Raw genomic sequence first — 5,982 nt, 5'->3', positions numbered from 1 at the left:
TAAAATACCTTCCATTCTGAACAATTTGGTCTGAACTGTTAATCTCTCTATGATCCCTTGTAACTAAGATTAGTTTTGTTCCAGTAAGACAATCTATGCTGTCAGGGTAAGATATTCTGGTTGGTCTGTTCCTACAAGGAAGAAGGGTAAAGGTTCAGGTAGACATTTGTCCCAGCAAGACCTCATTTGGGAAATTTTAAGCTGCGGAAGTTTAGAAGTAGCTCTCAAGCAAGGCTTACTTTGAACCCATTAGCTCTACAAAGCTAACTCAGTTGATAAATAAGTACTTGAAAAGCCATCACCTTTGGTCTTAGCTTTAAAGGCTTCAAAGTATGATCAAATTTAAAATGAAAACGACAAAATAGTCATTGACAAAAAAATTGTAAATATGAGCAATCGACCAAATGATATAAGCTTTTCCACTATACACAGAATTTTAGAGAAACAAGATCAATCGCATTTTAAGGAACAATAAGGGTTCCTTGTTACAAATAGGCAACCATGGATATATGCCTGTATAAAGATTGCATCATTAAGTACTTAAATTTAGAGGGTACTACATGCTTCAGCAGCAGGTCTACCCAAATTACAATACCACAGAGATTAACATGGCACTTGCACAAGGATGATATGAAAATTTGTGAAGTATTCCATATTTTTCATTCTTCTGATGCAAGAAATATAAAAACAGTTATTAAAAAGTTGATTACAAAAATACAAGTGTAACAATACATGCAATTCATAGAATTAAAGGTTAGTTTGACATCAGTGTATTAAATCTTCACCTTAGAAAGGCCTTTACATAGCATAATCTTTACAAAACTTGAAATTAGATAACATTGTCATGTTATCCCAAAGAAATAAAATAATATAAGGACCTAGGAAAAAAAGGAATCTTAAACTTCTTCTATATGGAATGCAATCTGAACGGACACATTTATTAATGAAACTATACATTATATAAAAATGTAGAATTCAAAGTATTATATATAGGAGCAAATGAAATAGATTATGGATATTGTACAAACATAGATATACTTTTTTCCTAAAAGCACCAGGAACATCTTTAGTTTCTATACTATTCATTTCAACAGATAAGTTAAAATTATTTCTGATTAAAAAATCACAAACTCTGCAGAAATCATTATAGATGTATACAAAAAATTCTTGAATATATTTTGACATCAGAGTCAGGCAATTCACTTGGAAGAATACCATGGAATCCATGAATTTTTAAAGTAAGATATTGCTGTTGCTTTGTATTGTGAAAAAAATGGTAGGGCCACAAAGGATGGACTGGCATTTTTGAAATTTAATAAACTTAACCAAAACATTACGACTTATGAAAACAATTTGTACAGCCTTCCACAACTTCAAAGAGGTAGTGATACATACTTATCCTTTTGGCAATATTAAATGCAGTTTCTTCCAAGCTGTTCTTCAAACTTGGTTTGATATAATGGTTCAACAGAGTACCTATTCGATTTCTATTCCCAGCAGCAACATGCAAGGCGGACAAGAGGCCTTTAGTTTGGGGATTGGTATCTGCCACTCTGGTATTATTCCACATATAAGCGCTATGCAGGGGTGTCAGCCATTTAGAGTTATTGCATGAATATCTGCCTTGAGCTACCAACTCATGGACAATGTCTAAATGTCCACTCTAGGCTTCCATATGAAGAGGGGTATACTCATACTCATCCCTAGTATTCATTTGGGTGGCCTTTTTGGAAAGTAGTCTTCACACCATAGTAAGCGGATTAATTTTGGCATCCCAAAGAAGAAATTTGCTTGGATCCTACTCCATTTTTTTCTTGAAATTGATACAATTCCTCACTCTTTCATCTTGTTCCTTGTCTGAACATGAGGACCTTTGGTGTCTTCATGTGCAACTTATTCTAGGAATGAGAAAATAGGAAACAATGCCTTCTTTGTAAATGATTTGGGAAATATCATGTTATAGTGTAAGAGAACTCACTATTCAACATATGGGCTTTAAGAGTTTTCCAGTAGCTTTCTAATGTTGGTATCCAACATTAGAAAAAATGTATAATGCAGTAGTAAAATAGAAGTCCTTGGTATGACTACCTAAATTCTTGTTTTTTTAAAGACACTTGTTTTCATCTAAAAATAGTCCTGTCTATTGCCTTCAAGTGATTTTGATGATTGAAGATGCTTAATGAGAAGTCAAAATGTATTAGTAGTCCTTTACTATCAATGAAATTTCACTTTTTCTTCTTGGAAAATATAATGATCAAAGCAATAGTTCAGAATCAGCAAGCAATAGTTCAGAATCATGCTTCAAGTGCAAGTGAATCACCAGTAAGTAATCCTTGATTCCATTTTCCACAAAGTTTTGTCACAGATACAATCTCCCTGCCTTCTGTAGCTGCTTTCCTAGCCTGGACCTATTCCTTCATTGTACAGGAAAAGTGTGATTCAACTGATTTCAGTCAGATCTGCTAGTAGAATTATCAAGTATTTAGATCCTTTTTTAAAATTAGTTGTAGGGCCTGAACTCTGGGCCTGGGCACTGTCCTTTAGCTCTTCAAATCAAGGTAAGCGCTCTACAACTTGAGCCACAGAACAACTTCTGGATTTTTCTGTTTATGTGGTGCTGTTCTGGGAAATGGCAGAGCAGAAAGTGAAATGATGCAACTAAAAATATAGAAGCAAAATAAATTAGGATAATTATGGAGCAACCATATTGTCTATGAGAACCATGAAAGAGAAAGCGGAAAAGAGATACAGATGTGAAATGACATAGCTAGCCACAAAATTCATGCTTCTAATCAATTTACAGAGCAAACATTTTTTTTTTATTTTTTAAAAGAGATGGAAATAGAATTTATGTGTTTACTTGAAAATAGTAAATACATTTTTAGTCGCCTACGTAAAGAGACACAGCTTTGACCAAATTACAGACAAGAATCTTAATCCTTGGGCTTTGAAGGTGGCTCAGTGGTAGAGTGCTTGTCTTGCAGCTTACTATAGTGTGGAGAGTACTTTCCTAAAAGGCCACTTATATGAATACTAGGGATGAGGATGAGTATACCCCTCTTCATCGCGAACCCTAGAGTGGACACCTAGACATTGCCCATAAGTTGATATCTCAAGGCAGATATTCATGCAATAACTGTGAATGGCTGGACACCGCTGCACAGTGCTTATATGTGGAACATATTGCAACAGCACACACACACACACACACACACCCCATGTACACACACAACATCAGATTTCTTCTTAAGTATTTTTTGTGTATGGTCTTTTAAGAAATTTACATTACTAACTTGAAATTCTGACAGGACAATATCATCACTGTACATCTTGCTTCTATGCTCTCAGTTTTAAATTACTATCTAAGTATGTGCATTACATATGTACAGGAAAAATTAAGAGCCACACGGGTGGCTCAGGTCTTTAATCCTACCTAATCAGAAAGACGAAATCTGATGACTGTTCTTTGAAACCAGACAAAAAAGTGCATTAGATTCTGGTTTGAAAGTAACTAGCAAAAGCTAGAAATGGAGCTGTAGTATGAGCAGTAAAATGCTAGAATTGAGAAAACTAAAACAAAAACATAAATTCTAGGACAGAGCCAGGCCATGAGTTCAAGCTCCAGTATTGGCACCAAACTAATGAATGATGAATGAATGAATAAACTAAAAATAAATTAAGTGGTCACATGTGGAGAGACAATTAAAATATAACAACCGTGGTAATTGGATTATGTATTAGTTTGTAATAAGTCAAATTATCTTTTTTCCTAATCACTAATATTTTAATTGAACTTTTATGTACAATAAACCCTGAATTTGGCATTCATGTATATGTGTGTGTACATGTGTGCACGTGTGTGTGTGTGTGTGTGTGTGTGTGTGTGTGTGTGTGTCTGCAGTTGCAATGTTGCTTGCCAATGTGGACAGAGTGAGGCTGAAAAGAGCTATGTTGCAATATTGTTATTTATCAGTGTTCCGGCCTGTCATTTCAGTGGAACCACCCTTCTGTACATTTTATTTGTAAAATAATAACATCATCATAATCAAAGCATTTACACCATTAAGTTAGATAAAAGAGATCACTTTCAGCTCTTAGTATATGCTAGGAAAGAAGATACACATATAATTAGGTAGTAAGTTATTGCTGTAACATGACTGTCAATACAAAATATGTATTTGACCTCTTAAATTGGATATACTTTAAAGATATACTCATAGAGTAATTTTGACCAACTTGACCAAACAGGTATTACTCTCCGGTTATTCCTGTGAAACTCAAGGTGGATAAACTCTTTCCGGATTTCTGTTGAAAATAACTTTCTTTGTAAGATTGTATCTATTCACACTAAGATAATAAACCGTATTTTTTAGGTTTGAATATCCCATCGTATTGACTGAAAATCAGTATTGTGGATATGTTTGTTAGATATACATTGCAAAAACAAACAAAAAGCATGTGTCACCTCCAGATTGTGGATGCATTTGAAGTTGTATTATACATACAAAGGTTTCTTCATTAATAGTACTTTTGTGGGAGTAACTATCACAACTTTAACAAATAAGGCTTTTTGAATATCCTTTCCAATATAAATAACATCCCAGAGCGAGTCTTGCAATTTCTGAAAACCCTTTGAATATTTTAGTGTTATTTCAGTTCATTGACTATACAGCTAAATACATTTCTGAAATAAACATTGTTAAAATCTGAAAATGTAAGTGGGTATATAGGCTTTTTATGCATCATTTTATGAAAAGCCAGTTTTTATGAAAATAAAAGATATAGAATAAAAGAATGGAAGTGAATTGGGTGAGCTAATTATTAGTATAAATTTATTTTCTATTAGCAAAGTCCTTTGAATATATATGATGAAGTTAAATTATGTCCTTCGTGACACTATGCTTCAGTTATTTTTAGAATCTTTGTAGTTATAAGAGTGAATTTGTAGTATAAATAAATGTCTTTGAAAATGATTAGGATTAATCTTGTTTTATGTTTCCTACTCCCAAGAAAATGAATTATTTTCAAGTGTTAACAGTTTACAATTGAATCTTCAGTATCATAAGAAATTTTGAACAAATATAGTAGTATTGATATCTTTTTTTCGGGGGTGGGGGGTCTGGTAGTGGGGCCTGAACTCTGGGCCTGGGCGCTGTGCCTCAGCTCTTCAGTTCAAGGCTAGCGGTCTTCCACTTGAGCCACAGCACCACTTGCGGTTTGTTTTCTTTTTGCTTATGTGGTGCTGAGGAATCGAACCCAGGGCTTCATGCATGCAAGGCAAGCGCTCTACCACTGAGCCACCTTCCCAGCCCTTAATGTCTTTTTAAACCAATTGTATTCACAAGTTGGAGAGGCTTTAATTCATGCTTAGGCCTTCTTGTCTATGATTTTTTATCCTCTCATTCCTAACATTAATAATAGGTCAGACTGCATTTTTGGTTACATGAAAGGTAAATTATTTATCTGGGGTCAAAGGTGATTTTTATATCAGTGTTGCTTTAATAGCATTTTAAAGTAGTACATTTGTCTCAAAATGTTGGGTATAAATAGCAATCAAAATACTTCTAATGGTAAACAACTTTGTTGAGCTACAATGTGGAAATGATTGGTCCATAAGACCTGCAGTCTGTTTCCATCAGGAATTGGGGAGGTCATTCTTTCAGTAAGACAGTGTTAAACAGAGTTAGGGTCCCCAGGCAGTGCAGGGTTGAGTGAAGGGATAGAATATGATTTCTGCTATTTTGACCTAGAAATCAAGAATGTTATACTTTAGCAGTTCCTTTCACCAGGGAGGTTAGCATTGATTCTGAACTTCGAGTTTTCATATTACAGTTCCCTATTTTCTAACAAAGATAAACAAATATTATGAGTGTACACAATAATTCTGGGAATTTTTCCTAGAATTTTAGTCACAAAATAGAATGAGGTTAATTGATACATTCAGGGATGGACCTCAGGCTAACACTTACCATGTGTGCAATG

At 34.3% G+C, this 5,982-nt stretch overlaps 1 pseudogene; it reads left to right on the top strand.

The window, feature by feature from the left end:
* Positions 1-560: 560 nt before the first annotated feature.
* On the top strand, positions 561-660 carry LOC138808554 (U6 spliceosomal RNA; annotated as a pseudogene).
* Positions 661-5,982: the final 5,322 nt, after the last annotated feature.

This window comes from Dipodomys merriami, unplaced genomic scaffold (assembly GCF_024711535.1).
Source record: "Dipodomys merriami isolate MVZ:Mamm:240054 unplaced genomic scaffold, mDipMer1.0.p SCAF_454, whole genome shotgun sequence".
Classification (NCBI taxonomy): domain Eukaryota; kingdom Metazoa; phylum Chordata; class Mammalia; order Rodentia; family Heteromyidae; genus Dipodomys; species Dipodomys merriami.
The sequence above is the reverse complement of the archived record's forward strand: the minus strand, read 5'-3'. Positions and strand labels throughout refer to the sequence as shown.